This window comes from Pelodiscus sinensis, chromosome 2, assembly GCF_052426305.1.
Source record: "Pelodiscus sinensis isolate ZL-2025 chromosome 2, ASM5242630v1, whole genome shotgun sequence".
Lineage (NCBI taxonomy): Eukaryota > Metazoa > Chordata > Testudines > Trionychidae > Pelodiscus > Pelodiscus sinensis.
This window is the reverse complement of record NC_143053.1, coordinates 199,998,567-200,016,203: the sequence shown is the minus strand read 5'-3', so window position 1 is coordinate 200,016,203 and position 17,637 is coordinate 199,998,567.

Genomic DNA, 17,637 nt, shown 5'->3' with positions numbered 1-17,637 from the left:
CACCATCAGGTGGCAATATGGCGGCATGCACACACAGAGAGAGATACACATGCATTGTTCTCCATTTTAAGTATCTTCTACTATACAGAACCCAGTATATTAAACATTAAAAATATATGTCAAGACTTAGAAAAAACTTAAAGCATTCTAACTATTTAGCGAAGAGGCAAACTACAGGAAAAATATTCAAACCATGACCATTTCAGTGAATCAGAGCCCAAATTTCAGTTTTCCAAATTTGTATTGCTCTTGTGCACACCCTGACCATAATTGTGAGGACAACCTCAGGGAATAGCAATCCTCTACTGAGAAAAAGAAATCAGTAAATTAAACAATATTGTTGTGTGTTTGGTATGTATAGTATCAAAGATAAGATAGACACAAAAGATAAGACAGTTCCAATATAGTACCATCAATCTATTGAGCATCTTATATGTAAGCAGAACTTTCAGATACATCTTGTAGTACCTAGAAATGGTTATTAAAGATAGGGTTGTATTTCATTACCTACTCTATCAAAGCAGTGCACTTTCTCCCTATTGGTTATGTTCTTCCCATGATCTTTACACATAACTTTGATTAACTTTAATGAAGAAAGTGTTTGCATATGAAAAGAGGAGACTTCAAGTTAATCATGATTCAATTCTGCCAAGTGTAAAATTAAGTTTGCTTTAATCAGAGTGGTTAAATAATACTAAGTTACCTCAAAGGTACATCTTGGTTCTAAATAATCAAAGAGCATTATTGTCGGTCTCTTTGCAATTTCATGTAATGATAGTCACTTACATTTTTATAGCAGCTTTCTTTAAGAAGGATCCAAAAAAAGATTTTTAGTCTAGTAGCTGACTGACAAACTATCCAGGAATCATGTTGCCTAGTGATGGTGCAGCCACCCAGATGGAGTATGGTAGCTGTTCACATCAATACAGTTTAGGATAGGAAGTGAAGATTATGTTAGCCAAGTGAAATTAGGACTTCAATATTAGGTAGCTAGACCATAGTCATTCTAGGTGGTAACTGACCAGGGCATTATCTATTCTTGCATGAAGATTCATAGTATATTTAATGGCAACTAGGTGGTCAAGACCATTGCTGTCTATCACATCCTAAACATGGCACATCCTGCAGAATATTCATCTCTTGAACAGCATTCTGGTTTGGTACTAATGCAGTGGGTAGAATGCTACCCATAGAATCACCAATGCTCTCTTTCTCTAACAACTGTGGTAATGCTGGTGGTCTCTCAACCCTGTCCAAATACTGACCCCCACTTCCGTGCCCCCATAGTATTTTATTAAACCAGACAAGGGCACAATCCAAGATCGATGTTATGGCCACAACCATACTGTTGTACACAGGTTAGAATTATTTCAGCAATAAAATATACCAGTGCTTTTGTGAAATGATGACCTATTTTCCAAGTCTCCAGTCTGAGAACATTCATTAATATGATAACACCAATCAACTCTTCTGGGAAGGGCTGCAGAGTTATAGGAAAATTGTCCAAAGCTAGCTGGAGAAGAGGGATACACTGTGATGGAGCTAAGCAGCGATGAAACATCTGAGCTATAATACGAGAAAAAGCTGCAATATCATAACAGAATACTAAGATACAAAGGGACTAATCCAAAACCCATTACAGATCATGAAAAGAATTCCATTGATTTCAGTAGGTTGGGGTCAGGCCCTTTTTTAGAAATAAGAAAGAACCAATGTTGTAAGTGAGGAGAGACTATCAAATTTGTTCAGGAAACAGCTACTTGCAGGCAATGTTATTATACCTTACTAAAATTATACAGCATCTAGCTCTGAAGAAACTGGATGTAGCACCTTACCTGTACACAGATAACTTACACAAAAGATCAACCACAAATGCTCTTTAGAAAGGGTGCATGAAGTGGGTAAACTTCTTTTACAATCTGATCTAAAGCATCTCTCAGATCAGATTTAATTTTAGAAAACTTTAAAATGAAAATTAAAGTATGGTATTCTTTAGATTTTGTCTTAATCGAGATTAACAATACAGTTTCTTCTATCTAAAACATTAAGTTAAAGTAGTAAGTGAAATAATTATTAGACAAATTGCTTCACCAAACGTATGGCAGTTGGGAAGAAATACAGACTAACTTTTCAGGCTATGTCTTTTCATTTACATTATAGTTGCCAGTAGCAGTGTTTCTAGAAATGCTGTCATTTTTAATCATGGCACACAATATATGTCAAGTTTGTTAAGATAATCCATTGAATGACAAGAAAAGAGGTAGTAATTTAAGGCTATATTTGAAACATCTGAGGCTCACAATGATTAATAACTTTAAAAAATCACATATGAATTACAGTTTCCATAAAGTGGCATCTATTAAAATTGGTGGGCCAAACTTTTCCATGGTATAATGCCAATGAATTCAATGGGAATTCATCTGGCTCATTGTTCTAATGCTCCTTCATGACATTGATCTAACTGAAAATGAATATTCAATGATTAAACAGGCAAAACCAAGGTGTGTTTCCTGTGAAAATACACTAGTAGCCAGTTCATAGGTCAGATCAGGAACTCTTCTCCAAATCCAATGAAGTCTTTTGTGATCCTGTGGTGGCTCACTACTCTCTGCTAGCAACTCTTGACAAGCCTAACATGCTCAAAGTCTGTGAGTCTATAAGGTCAAAAGAGACCATCATGATCATCTAGCTTGACCTGCTCACCACACAGTAACACACTGTTGTCATACGTACCCAAAATCAACATTGGAAAACTAGTAACTCTGATCATTAATTTTCTTACATGTACAAGGTATCTACAAAGAGTTATGGATATGTGGTAGAATTAAGTTCTTAAAATGTGTTTGGCAAGCAGTGCATAAGCCAAGACTGCTCTAGAAAAAGGAACACGTATTTGCTTGCTGTAGGCAGAGACAGTAAAGGCACATTTACATAAGAGGTATACAAAGCTATCAATCTAGGGAGAGGGAGAGCTTCTTGTGGGGATCTGAACTGCACTTTATAAGTAATTATGTCAACTGATTGTATACAATATTGCTGTAGTGTACTATAACAGTGTATCAAATAAGGTCTTTTCTGAACTCTAATGGCACACTGGTGATTGATATCATTGTGAAATGTATATATTCTAAATCAGGAAATATAGATATTTAAGGACATGAAAATCTGTGACAAAACACAGGCAGATAGAGGCTTCTCCCAGACATAAGGGAAGAGAGCTTTCGACCCATCTCCAATGAAATTAAGCAAAGTGTGACCAAAAAGATGGAAGCCCCGTGTATATATGAATCAGTAGGAGGATGGCAAATCCACAGGAAGGAAACAGCATGAGGTCATCCTGAGTCTGGGGACAAAAAAGTGAACTTGAGATGACATAAGGAGAGAGAAGTAGCCATCCTGGCATTCATCACTAGACAGACACAAGAGGACAAAGAAAGATGGGTCCTTCACCCAATGGGACTGGGCTCTTTGGAAATAGAATATAGGTGAGAAACCTGGATAGGCAAAGATCTTTCTCCTAGGAAGACAAGGGAACTCAGTGCCTTGTATTTCTGTAGAAAGTCCTGACTGAAAGAATGTCAGCTATGGCTGGAAAGAAAAAGATTTGTAAGAAATCTAACTTGAGCCAAGTCTGTAAGACTTAGTCACTAGAAAGCATATTCTACTGTTATTTGCTTGTAAACATTTTATCTTTATCCTTTATACTTGACATGCAAGTATGCAAACCTCTCTCTTTTTCATTAAAAAACTGCTTCACTTTTATTCTAAATAAACCCAGTGCTGTGTTTGAATGGAAATGATTACTAACACCAGCTAAAGCAACAAGCTGCTGTGCTTTTGCACAATGGACCTCATGAGTCCTCTGAATGTTCCAGGAGAGAGCTGGACATTTCAGGGATCACAGTTTGGGGGATATTCAGAGCTGAGCAACAGCGGATTTGGGCAGGGCGAGCGGGACGGCTGCTCTGGGCCCCGCACTTCAATAGGCCTCACACGCGCTACTACCTGTCAGCTGTGGCCATGGTGCATGCGCAATATTGTGCTGCCCCGTGCTCCACCCTTCAATAGGCCCTGTGCCCTGGGCCCCGCAAAACTCTCATCCGCCCCTGGATCTGAGTGTATGTCTAGGGTCACCTGAGTAGGAGTAACCAAGGCTATTGGAGATTAGAGTGTGGCTGTGATGTAACAAGCAGGCTGCTGAAGTCAGTGTTGCTAAACCAGGGCAGAGATAGATGGCCACTCAACACATGGTTGTATGGTGACTGGGAGCATCCAGATAGGGAGCTAGAGCAGTAGGGCAGCAGTCACACAGCCTCTCACTGGTCTATAGCAGAGGGTCACTTGTCATCCCAAAATGTGACAGGTTTTGACTCATTTGATCAAATGTATATGCTGATGAATGAAAATAAGTGGCAAATGTTATGTACTGTTAAAATAGTGGTAATAATAATGGCCAACATTTTCAAATTTGAGTGCCTGAAGACAGGCACCTAAAAACCATACTGAAGAACCAAAATGGCTGTCATAATTTGTGTACTGGTGCTCAGTACTCAAAGTTCTCATTGATGACCACATAAACTGTAGGTGCTCAGTACCTGTGAATATCAGCACAGTTACTTAAGTTCCTGCATGTGGGTTTAGGTGCCTATCCTTGGCCTCAGGTGGATTCTACACTCTCTGCGTGCCACAGACTAGTCCTCCACGGTAGGGATCTCTGTGACATTTGGAGTGAGATAGGGGGTAAGCTGAGGGAGGAATGAGATCATGCTCAGTGGGTTTGCAACATCATAGAGCCACTAGCCAAACTCCCTCGCATCCCAGAAAGGTGAGTATGGGATCACAAACACTGCTGTTGCCCTGTCATTTCAGTAGTAGCTGTGAAGCAACTCCACAGGGAGCAGGGGATTCCACTACCGTTCACTATTACTATTAATTTAACCAGCACCCTGAAGAGCTTGCAATCTACTTAGACAAAATATGGACAAAGGATGCAATATGAGAGAGACGGTGACTAAGTAGTCACTTTTCCTTCCTTTTTAGAAATTTTATTTCCTTTGTCTTACATTTTACTGTAGTTTTTATTTATTTATAATGTAAACTACAGACCCTGTCATTTCCTGACTTAAAACAAAAACAAATGCCCTAACATGTCTGATTTTCCACTACTCTGCTCAGGTGCATTTCGATGTGTGTGCACTATTTTATACCACAATTAGTTCTGTTTTTGCTTTCACCTAGTGCAGCGGTTCTTAACCTCTTCAGCACTGTTACCCCTTAAGCTTAACCAATAAACCAAAATTACGCCTCCTCTTTTTTTAAAATGGCATTAGACAAAAAGAAAATTACAATTAATAATTTTCATTGTATTTCGTTTTCTCATACATTATGCTGAACAAAATTGAACACCTCTCGTATTTTAAACTTATTACCCCCTGAAATATTCCAAATTACCCCTCAAGGGTAAGAACCCCTCAAGTGGTTAAGAACCACTGACCTAATGGGTGTGAAACTCAATACTGAAATCAAAACATACACAACACTGCATTTCTTCTTTATGGACAATGGCAAATCCACAGGAAGGAAACAGCAAAGAAAGATAGGTTTTATTGTAGTTATCAGTCTAAACCACAGAATTCAGGGGCAATTTGCTATAGAGCTTATATGTCCACAGGACAACTGTGTTGACATAGAAAGTAAGACCCTTTGCTGTCAAGCATTCTTGACATTGTTTAAGTTAATTTTAGCCATTTGCTCTCTCCGTAAAGCTATAGTTCAGATTCTAAATCAAGCAATCTAGATTAAAATAAGTAACTGCTTTATTTCTCAAGCTAAAATAAAAAACTCACCACACTAGCAATCTCCATTGCAACTTTATAGCTGATTATCATCAGTCACATTCAAACTGAAGTTAGATATTCCCAGCTTGCATTTATGACCAAGCGTACTTCAGAGTAATGTATATAAATTGAGTTTTATTGATCATCGAACATCTGCTGACACTTAAATATGTGGACATATAAGCCTGAACATAAGCTTTGCAAGTTTGCATTGTGGTGATGCTCATAAAATTATAATTTATAATAAAGTACACTGTGTTATGTTTTCTTTATCACCTTCATAAAGATAAAGTAATGTAAGCAGAGGTTTTGGATTACAAAACCATTACAAGATTGTGAAGTCTTAAGGTTTTTATGATTTATGGAAGAAAAACTTCATTATTTTTCCCTTACATCTGACACCATTTAACTGCATGTCACCTGCTGTGGTAGAAGAAAGCTGCCAAATCATACCTATTGAAATCAGAGTTGGAACTGTTATGAAATACTATTTTCTCCTAGTACATTTCTTGTTGAAGTCAGGGAGCAAACCGATTTTTGAAGATTTCAGAATCTGATTGCATAGTTTTGGCCCCAGATTTCAAAACAGATTGAGCTGTTATTTTTTAATACACCTAGCCAGGATTCTAGGTGGACATGTGGACCATGGAAACTTTGACACGCAGCTGACATGGGTAACTGACCCCTTCAGTGAAAGCATGCAGCTCAGGGAATTATTCATGCCTACAGCATAAATATAAATAGATACTCTGACTTGTACATCAAAGGAGCAACCCGGATAAGATGGATGCTCATAATAAGGAATGAACAATTATGCACCTGATTGAAACTTTGGTGCAAGTAACAAAAACGTACCTGGAAGATGAAGGGCCTTGTATGTAATTACCATTGAGATATCAAGTTCCCTCTCAGCCACTTCCAAAATTATAAATCTCCTTTTTATTGCACACTCAACACTGAGCTAGGCCCTGGCTGAATGTGAAGTTCTCTAAGGCAGTCATTTGAGCACCTCTGGGTTTATGGGCCAGACATTTAACTGGTGTAAATCAACATAACACCATTGATTTCCATGAGACTAATAGTGTAATAATACCTACTTCTTTTCATCATTAGACCTCAAAGCAGTTTACAAAGGAGGCAGTACTGTTGCCCCCATTTTATAGATTGAGACGGAGGCACAGAACAGTGAAGTGACTTGCCCAGGGTTACCCAGCAGACAAAGAAGAACATAAGAACAGCCATTCTGTCAGACCAAAGGTCCATGCAGCCCATTACCTTGTCTGCCGACAGTGGCCAATGCCTACTGTCCCAGAGCGAGTGAAGCGAACAGGTATTGATCAAGCGATCTCTCTCCTGCCATCCATCTCCACCCTCTGACAAACAGAGGCTATGGACACCATTCCTTACCCATACTGGCTAACAGCCATTAATGGACTTAACCTCCATGAATTTATCTAGTTCTCTTTTAAACCCTGTTATAGTTTTTGTTGCCCTTCTCTGAACCTTTTCTAATGCCAGTATATCATTTTTGAGATGATACACTGGCATTAGAAAAGGTTCAGAGAAGGGCAACTAAAATGATGAGGGGTTTGGAACAGGTCCCATATGAGGAGAGATTAAAGAGATGGGGACTTTTCAGCTTGGAAAAGAGCAGACTAAGGGGTGATATGACAGAGGTCTATAAAATCACGAGTGGTGTGGAGAAAGTGAATAAGGAAAAGTTTTTTACTTGTTCTCATAATACAAGAACTAGGGGTCACCAAATGAAACTAATGGGCAGCAGATTTAAAACAAAGAAAAGGAAGTTCTTCTTCACACAGCGCATAGTCAATCTGTAGAACTCCTTGCCTGCGGAGGACTAAGACTTGAACCAAGAACTCTAGAATATCAGTCTAGTGCTGGACCCACTACTTTGATTGAGCACATGCATAAATGCCATTTTAATTCAGGACCACAAAGAGTGCTGAAAAATTCAACAGCTTTGCAATAAGGCCCTGAAAAACACACCGGTTGTGTGCAGCCTTGAGGGGCTGGCAGTGAAGGGGGCAGAGGAGGTATTGGGAAGGAGGTTCAGTAAATAAATGTAAGAAGTTGGAAGGTGACAGTTCACTGAAATGAAAATTAAACCTAAACACTAAGGGTGTGTCTAGACTACATGTCGACGGAGGCATGTAGATTAGCGAGATCGGAAGAGGGAAATGAAGCCGCGATTAAAATAATCGCGGCTTCATTTAAATTTAAATGGCTGCCCCGATCTGCCGATCAGCTGTTTGTCGGCAGATCGGGGGAGTCTGGACGCGATGCCCCGACAAAGAAGCCTTTCTTCATCGACACAGGTAAGCCTGGTTTCACGAGGCTTACCTGTGTCGATGAAGAAAGGCTTCTTTGTCGGGGCATCGCGTCCAGACTCCCCCGATCTGCCGACAAACAGCTGATCGGCAGATCGGGGCAGCCATTTAAATTTAAATGAAGCCGCGATTATTTTAATCGCGGCTTCATTTCCCTCTTCCGATCTCGCTAATCTACATGCCTCCGTCGAAGGAGGCATGTAGTCTAGACACACCCTAAGGGGGGAAGGGGGAGGGCCTGATATCCAGTAATGACCATGGCTCAATCCTTGATTTGTAAACATACAGTAATTATGAAAACCTATCCCATGCTGGTGCCCCAAAGTATTAAAGAACTGAGTTTTTCCTTTCAGTCAGGATCATGACAATGCTGACTAATACCATCCCTTGCCTGCTCTCCTTTTGTCCAGAGAGTGTAACCACTATTTACTAGGCCTCAAAGGCTACGTCTACACTGCAGGCTTCTTGCACAAGAATCTTCTTGCGCAAGAGTGCGTCCACACTGCAAAAGCGCATTGAAAAAGCAATGCACTTTTGTGCAAGAGAGCCTGCACGCTGCATGGACGCTCTCTCACAAAAAAGCCACCCAGAACCACTTCAAGCAGGGCAAAAGGTCACCAGTAGCTTCTGAGGGCTGGTGCGGGAGCCCTGCAGAGACATGCACTTAAAGGGACCCCTCCGGACAGGTGTTTCTCTGCTGCTGCGTGCTTGCTACGTCTTCAAGGGACAGCAAAGCTCTAGCAGTATCTGCTGTGGTTGCCCTGTGCTTTTTTGGATGCCACAGCTTTTTCCCTTGTACCATGGAGCCGGAGCTGCCCCTGGGCATGCCGTGGTCCCACACGGCTATGCTGCAGTTTGTGCAGCAGTTGATGCATGCAGACTGTGATTTCACCAGATATATTTGGCTGCGTTCTGTGAGCAGCATTCCGGGGGGAGGGGATTCGGGCCTGCGCCCTTGTGGCTAGCCTGCTTCCAGCTGGCACACCCCACCCCCCCGGGGCAGGACGTGTGTGGCCAGCAGGATCCCAGGTGTACTCAGGGGCTGCCTGCTGCATCCACGTGCAACATGGTAATGCTGCACATCATTTCACATGCGCGGACCACAGCATGATGTGCAGCCCGAGCAACACTCACCCCCACTCTCTGTGAGTCCACCTCCCCACCCTCTGTGTGAGTGACAAAGAGACCACTCACCTGAGGATCCATCCCAGGTGCATGAGGAGGCCTGGGAAACATCCTGGCTGATGGTGTCCCTGTCCTCCTCCTCTTCCTCCTCCTTCGTGTCTGGCTGGTCCTCAGACTCCTGCTCCTCCTCCAGCTGGGCAATGACCAGGTTCGGCAGCCCAAAGTCCATGAGGGTGGATGGGGATGACGTTTCCCCATCCCCTAGGATGGCATGCAGCTCCCTGTAGTAGGGGCAGGTGTAGGGTTCTGTCTCTGTGCATTCGGTGGTGTGGATGTATACCTGGCAGAGTTCTTTAACCTTACTCCAGGCCTGTTCCGGGGTGGGTGTCTGCACTCCTCCAGGGCCTGCACCAAAAGGCCATAAATGTCCGCGTTCCTCTTCTTGGTCCAGGGATGCTGTAAAGTCTCCTGATGGCCCCACAACTCCAGGAGGGACACTCTCTCTCTGGGCCTGACCAGGAGGGTGCATGCTTCTTGCTCCCCCTGGGTGGGTCTTGGGACCCCTGGGACTGCTCCTGGTGAGGGCCAGGGTGGTCATGGGGGACTTCAGGTGCGGACATGGCTTGCAAGGCCTATGGCAGGGAGAGCTGCATGGTGAGGGTACTGCTCTCTGGCTGGCTTCCTACCACATGGCTTCTCCAGGTGGCCTGCAGCTTTAAGAGGAGACAGGAGACAGGAACTATAGAGCTGTGGTGGGCCAGACCCAATTCCTCAGATCAAATAAACCATCTTGTTAGTCTTTAAAGTGCTATATAGTCCTGCATTTTGCTTCAGCTACACCAGACTAACACGGCTACATTTCTATTACTATAGAGTTGTGATGAGTTTTATGGAGTGTCCACCAGAGAACATGTGCTTTTTCCTGGAGGCCATTTCTTGCGCAAAAGCCCCCTCCTGCCCATCCACACACGCCTTTTTACACAAGAGCTCTTGCGCAAAAAGGCTTCTTCCTTGTAGAAAGAGGAAGACCAATTGCACAGAATCTCCTCTATTCTTTTGATTTACTGTCAATTTACTATCAAAAGAATGCACTTTCAGTGTGGACACTCAGTGAGCTTTTGCGCAAAAACTCTGTAGTGTAGACATACCCAAACACAGCACCTTTATTTCCAATAAAACAAGCTAGACAAGTTAAAAGGCATACAAGTATGGACGTATGCACCAAGGGTATGGACTGCATGACTAAATTAACCCACTAGAAGGCAGCTTTATTGATGTAGGGAATATTTTTCCCAAAGTAGATTACCTCATTCCTTTATGGAAAGTGGTGGTAGGATAGTCTTCTAGAATTGCTACCAACATCTGTTTCCCCAATCCTCATTGGTAATAATATCATCACGCTTTACACGGGAGGTCAGCTCACTTTACAGCTTGGGAAACTGAGGCACAGGAAGTAACATGAACACGCTCACCAGCACAGCTTGAATTGAACACCGGTCTCTCGAACCTCAGTCCAGTGACCTATTCCCTACACAGGCCTAGATCAGATTTTTACCACCAAGGCCTGGCTCCTGGCAAAAACTGAAGCAATAACTGAAGATGACCCTGAAAATGCATAGACCCTAAACCTATTATGGAGTTAGAGAATTCTCAGCTTGCTTTGGAAAATATAAAGGGGTGCAGCTGATCCACAACAGGAGTCAGAATTAAAACTTTTGCTTCCTTTGTTTTCTGATTATATCAGAAAACATCCTAGCAATTTACAATATGTAATTCATGCACATCGTTTTTTGTATTCTGAGCTATTAGCCATAAAATTACTTTTAAAATAGATATAAGTACAAGTGCATTTGACAAATCCTTCTCTTTTTTTTCCAGAAGCTTCTAAAATAAATAACTCTACCGTGTGTCTTCAGGTTCTGTCATCTCTAGATTCAGAAATGCCTTCCATGTGCTGTTAGACCCAAAATGTGCTAAAATTTCTTACAGAGAAACAAGAGAACAAGATTCCATCTAAATAAATCACTTAATTTCCATATGCTCATCATATAATTTTTTGTAAGGCCAGAAGTGCTCTTTCACACTTTTGTGGGGCTGTGAGTTGACGTACAATTTAATGTCCTATTTACATGGCAAATAAGTGCACTGTGATATAAACAGATTTAAGGTACACCTTTTGAGCAGACAATTCCTGTCTTTCATATCTTTCAAAACTAGAGCTTGAAAACACAATCAGGTTCAGAAACAAATCCACTTAGATGTTCGTAAAGTACATTCTTCTGACTACAGCTGCTAAACGTTTTGCGTAGTGTAACCATTCATATGTTAAATAGTTCTGACTTTAAGGCAACTGTATTAAATTTGGTATACTATCCCACGCCAAAGATATATTCTTTATGTTCTCAAAATTCCCATTGTTTTTAAAGGGAAAGAATGCAGGGCTGAACCGCTGGCAGGTCAGTATTCAGCTGAAAATTTTGTTGATAAAATAGAACTCTCTGTAGATGTTAATAATATATGCTGTTCAGTAACAGATTCTAGTGAATAATTTACCATCGATTTATTCAATGCACTGGGTTTCTTTTTTACGCTTGCATATTGTATGCATGCAGACTGTGATTTCACCAGATATGCTTACCTATATTTACTCAGTGAATGTTTTGAAGGATTTTTGTTTTTTTTTATGAATTGATTTGGAGATGTTCACGGCAAGCTTTAACAGTACATATATTTGAAATTCAAACTGGCCGATTACTTGTGACTGGTCAGAAAAATAACATGGTACTGATTTGGTTTGCTGTTTGTAGAATCATAACTTGTAGGTAAGAGAATGACCCGAAGAAGCCATTAAGGTTTCAAATCTCGCAGTGAGAGAGAAAGAGCAGTAGCAAATATAACACAATCAGGGAGCTTTAGAAAATGACATGCACTTTTTTCCCCCTTTCTGGCTATATCTACACTGCAAGAAAATATGCTAATGAGGGGCTCATTAGCATGAGTTGCGATGTCATTAGCATATTTTCTGCCAATTCTTTTTGTGCAAGGGGTTTTTGCTCAAAAAGCACTATAGCCTTTTGCACATGATCCTTATGCCTCTGCAGCTACACTGCTTCTTTTTGCGCAAAAACCCCTTACGCAAAAAGAATCGGCAGACAATATGCTAATGACATCATGATTCATGCTAATGAGTCTCTCATTAGCATATTTTCTGCCACAAAAGCTTGCAGTGTAGACAAAGCCTTAGTGAAATCAGGCAACCTCAAGATTTATAGTCTGGAAAAAAAAAGGCAAATTCTATATTTACTCCTTTTTGCAGTCACACAAAATAATTGAGAGTTTGATTCCGAGGGGTAGATTCAGACCTTTAGCTGGCTCATTCAGCTTCTCCTGTGATAGGGCATGAAAAATGGGTTTTGAAAATCTTGTACCTGCATTTTTGTCAAAACGCATTCCAGCCCCAGGCCATCTGGAATCCTGGGGGATGGGTTAAGAGTATGGAATGTACTATGTGATATTCTATATGTATGTATTTATGAAACTGTATACAACTGAGGGTACTTCAGTCATTTATTTTCATATTTTTAAATGCTTAGGTTCTTGCTACTAGTAACATTCCTTTGATAATACATCTGTTTCAGGACTGATATTAACTAGAAATGGTAACTTTAAAAAAAATCTCTATTTCCCTTACATTTTCTTTTCCTTGGTTTTTAAGAAGATGGGGCTAATGTGGAATTTAGGGTTCAGCAACCTCTCTGCTCCATTTACCACCTCTAGCAGGTGTAATCGCCTGGGGCCTAAACCACAGATTTAGGAAATCAGCAAGCTCTGCAGCCCCCTTGCTAGCGGCTCATCAATGTGAAGTTTAGGACTTCTATGTGGGCTCTAGCAGAACTAGCTGAATTGTGAATACTGAGGTTACAGATTGGGGTGTTTTTCAAGTAATTATTTGTATCAACATGTTTTTCATTATTTGACCAGCTCATGTTGTCTGACAAGAGTTTGGGGTTCTAGAGAGAATGCCAGACAAAGATTTCTCCATATCAGGGGAATCCCCACCTGACCCGTTTATGGCATCTTCAGAGCCTCTTTATGTCATTAGAGCAGTGCAAAGAGGCCATTGTGTGGGTCAGGAAAATTTTAGACTCCAACTGAATTTTTCAAATATGACATTTTGCAACACCCTAATTTAGAAGTGATTTGCCCATTTCTCTTTGATCTTTCAAAGTGAGCATTCCAATGTACCTGGAAAATGTGAAATATTTTAACTGAAAATAACTGTATAAGGGATATGAAAACAGACTTTTATTGGAATTCTGGATGCAGGCTTTATTCTAGGCCTTGTATTTAATGGATCTATAATCAGAATAATTTTTAATATCCTGACTCAAAAAACAGTTTGACCAGTTCTCTTTAAAATGTGTACATATGAGCAAAATGAAAACGTGATAATTTTCAAAAGTGCCTAAAAGACATATGCTCCTAAATCACTTTAGTGTCAAATTATTAAAGATATTTAGGCACCTAAAATTGATTACTTAGGCACCTCAGTACCCTTACAAATCTTGCCCATAACACTCTACGGCTCAATGAAAATCAATGGAATTTAGGCTCTGAAGTCATTTCAATGCTTTTAAATTTTGCCCCAGATTCTTGTGCCCGAAACAAGTTGCTGAAAATGGAGAACAACTTGGGAGTCTTGACCACTAGGCTTGCAGTCAGGAAAGCACTTAAATGTGCTTAAATGTTTTCCTGAATAGGGACCTTAGTCCCATGCTTAAAGCTCTAGGCAATACCACCTCCCATTCTTACTAAGAGAAAAGGTATTATTATTGTCTAAGTATGTTGTATTAACTGAAAACAAAATGGTGGAGTTTATCATAGGACACATTTCATAATTGCATTGCATTTCATATAACTGAGGCTACTACAAATGCCTGTTGTGCCTCTTTGCATATTTTAGTTTCCTGAAGCAATTTTATCTGATTAAAGTTTTTTTAACTTCCATAAAAATGCTTTGTTAGTTATAGAAATGGGTTGTTTTATACAGTAAGATGTTTTCCCTCTGCAATCTCTTTTCTTTAACTAATGTATGCTGTGAAATGTCTTATTATATCTACGAGCCATTTGAAATATAATCTTTTAATTCATCATTCATTAAGGCCCCATTCTGCAAATCACAAGCTTAAATTTCAGCGCTTAAATAATCTCTTCCCTCTTCAGCAAAACACTTCAGCACATGCTTATGTCTGTTCATTTTAACACGAGTGCTTAAAGTTAAGTGTGGGCTAAAGTACTGTATCAAGGTCAAAAGCCAAATCTTGACACCATTGAAATCAACAGTCAATCCATCAGCCATTAGGATCTCATCAATCCCCATGTCATTTCAGTAACCTTTTCCTTTTTGCCAACTAGTTATTATTGTGGTGGATTTTGTAATTTGGAACCATACCATTAGAAACTGAATAGAGACCACCCAACTAATTTCACAGCGAACTCTGAACTACTATCCCATGGTAATGATTTAAAAACTGCCTGCCTAGTTTGGATTTGAACAGGTAAGAGAGATGAAAGGCTATACAATCTATTACCAATTCCCTGTTATTACAGTCCCTTGGACATTACTTTTGAGTTCTTGAATTGTGCTGCTGCTTATGTGCCTATCTACTATGCTCCAGAGAGAAGTTAGCTACAGATGGGTGATTGGGAGATCATTAATAGAAGACCGGGGCAAATCCATACATAGAGCCAGGAGGTGCAATCGCTTGAACTCACTGGCACCTGGTCTGCATGAAACTTTTTCCTCAACCTTACAAAATATTTATTATTAACTCCCTTCTGCAAAATTGTCCCAATCAACCTCTCAGATCATTTTGTCCAGTCTAAACCAGGAATCCAGTGCCTCTTATGTCTTGATGATCCTTTCCTCTGGCCCTTAACTCAATCTCCCTTATTTTCTAGCACTACCTTTTGTGCACAAAATTCTACCCAGAGTTCCCTATGTGTAGCAGAACACTGGGGTAAAATGTTGAAAGGCCAAAAAAGGGGGGGGGGGAGTTGCACTGAAAAGTGAAACATGCAAGAGACTGCAGGAGGTCCATAGGGACTTCACTGTTGCTATTATGGAAGGCATTCAGGTGATGGATACCAGAATACACCGTAGGATAGAGCAGTTCTACACCAATTGCTGTGGTAAGTTAAGGGGAGTTATGGCAGAATATTGTGTAATTAGAAGACTGACATACACACATTTGCTTTTTGTTGCAGCATTTTGGCATTTGACTTTATTAAATATAAATATCAAATCATTTATCCAGTATCCCTTGCTTTTCCTCCTTCTATTCCTTTCCATCAGTCTTCCTTCTTTCCTGTTATAAGTAGAATTGTTTTTCCTTCACCTGTTTCCATATACACTCCCCACCTGCCTCTTCTTCAGTATCCCCAGTCCCTTTCCCCCTCTCTTCCTGTACTTCTTTCTCTTGTTCAAGCTCGAACACCATCCCTCCAGTCACAGCTGCTGGCACTGTGAGCTCATGTTCTCAGTACCATAATCTCACATCACAGGTCTGCCAGGTTTCATTCACTGGTGGGGGGGTGGGGCGGGAGTGGAAAATGGTGCCATCTTTGACTCTCTCACCACCTATATACAGGCCTGGAGACCTCCTCAGCCCTGCATGAGGATTTCCTCCCCACTCAGGCCACCATATGTCAGGCAGGAGCTCTGACCTGGGCTCCTCTTGTTCTGCCTGGTCTGAGATCAAAAGCAATCAGGGCTCAGATCAAAGCTACCAATCTGTACCAGTGCAATGGGCCTTGCAGATCATGAATGAGCCTGGCCGATTAAGTGACCGCCTGGTTGCCCAGCAACCCAGTCTAGGCCTGCTAGGATGTTTCATGAAACAAGAGTGTTTACAGCAGGGATTGGTAGCTGGCCCGTTAGCCAGGAGGTGATTTGAACCAGAAGGATTGGTGTGAAAAAGGGCACAAAGCCAGGAGCAGGGAAAGGAAACAAAGGGTACAATCATGGAAGACATAGGTAGAGCACAGGGAGTAGAAAGGATGTAGGAAGAGAGGAGGAAATGCAGGCAGATGACAAGGTAGACATGTGCCAGTTCTCTTGTTTTTCATTATAGTCTTCATTTTGTATATTACCAATGTAGCTTGTTGAGAATGTAGTTGTTACATTTCCCAAGAGGTGAGCATGAACGTCAAACTCTGATTGCCAGTGTTGAAACACTACAAATTGTCGGCCTCTGGAGGCATGTCTAACCACATTTCTTTTGTATCCATCAGCTTCTCAACTCATTGCTCTCTCCAGCACTTAGTCCAGAGAGTTCTTACAGACAAATCTGCTTGAGATTTTCAAACAACATAGGAAGAGATCTTGCTGTATCCCTGAAGTTGCTTTGAAAAATCTCAACCTCAATCGCAAATAAGGCATCTTAGGCATTCTAAGGTGTCCATAATAGTATCTAGGTGCCAACCCAGTAAAAAAAATAAAAATTAAAAAAGCACTAGAACATCATGACTGGAATTAGAAACTATGGGATAGGAGGACACTGAATGAGCATCCCATCCCACCCTTTGACAGTCCACGCTCTGGTGGAGTTAATGCTCAGAGATGGCACGGTATTGGGGGTTGCAGGTATGAAATAACCAAGCCAGGCATTTCACTTTACTTTGGAATGCCGCTGCCTGTGGAGCATTTTATCAGACCTGGACAGGAGACAAACAGCTTTTATACCTGGAAGAGAATCCATCTGAGCCAGGGACCACAATTAGCTTTTATTTACATCACAGTAAATCTGGATTAATTCCAGTACATTCTAATCGAGTTATTCTTTCTGTACAACAGGGTAACTGAGAACAGAATCCGAGGTCAGGGGTGCAACTGAACAGCTGTGTCTCCCAGTTAAGGCTTATCACCATACAATAAAGCAAACTTTTCTGTAAGCACTAGAGTAGGTGCACCCAAAGCTGGTATTGAGCCCATTCAACATGCACAATGTCTTGTCCTCTTCGTGTCTTACTCTTTGACAATAAACTGATGACCTTCAGCCATTTTTCACAAATCCTCCAAAAAGTTGACAAACCAGCTTTGGCTGAAATGAGATATGCAGCATAATCCCTACTTACTGAAGTGCAGAGGAAGAGGCAAAAGGGCTTGCACATTTTTGGCTCACAGAGAAAAACAGGGGGGAAAAAAAACAACTTTTGTGTACCTGCAAACACACCCAAACCTTTGTTCCCAGAGCTCAATCTCTACACTTGCTAGGATAGACCTCTCTAGCAGAAACACATAAATAAATAAATGAAAACTGCACCAT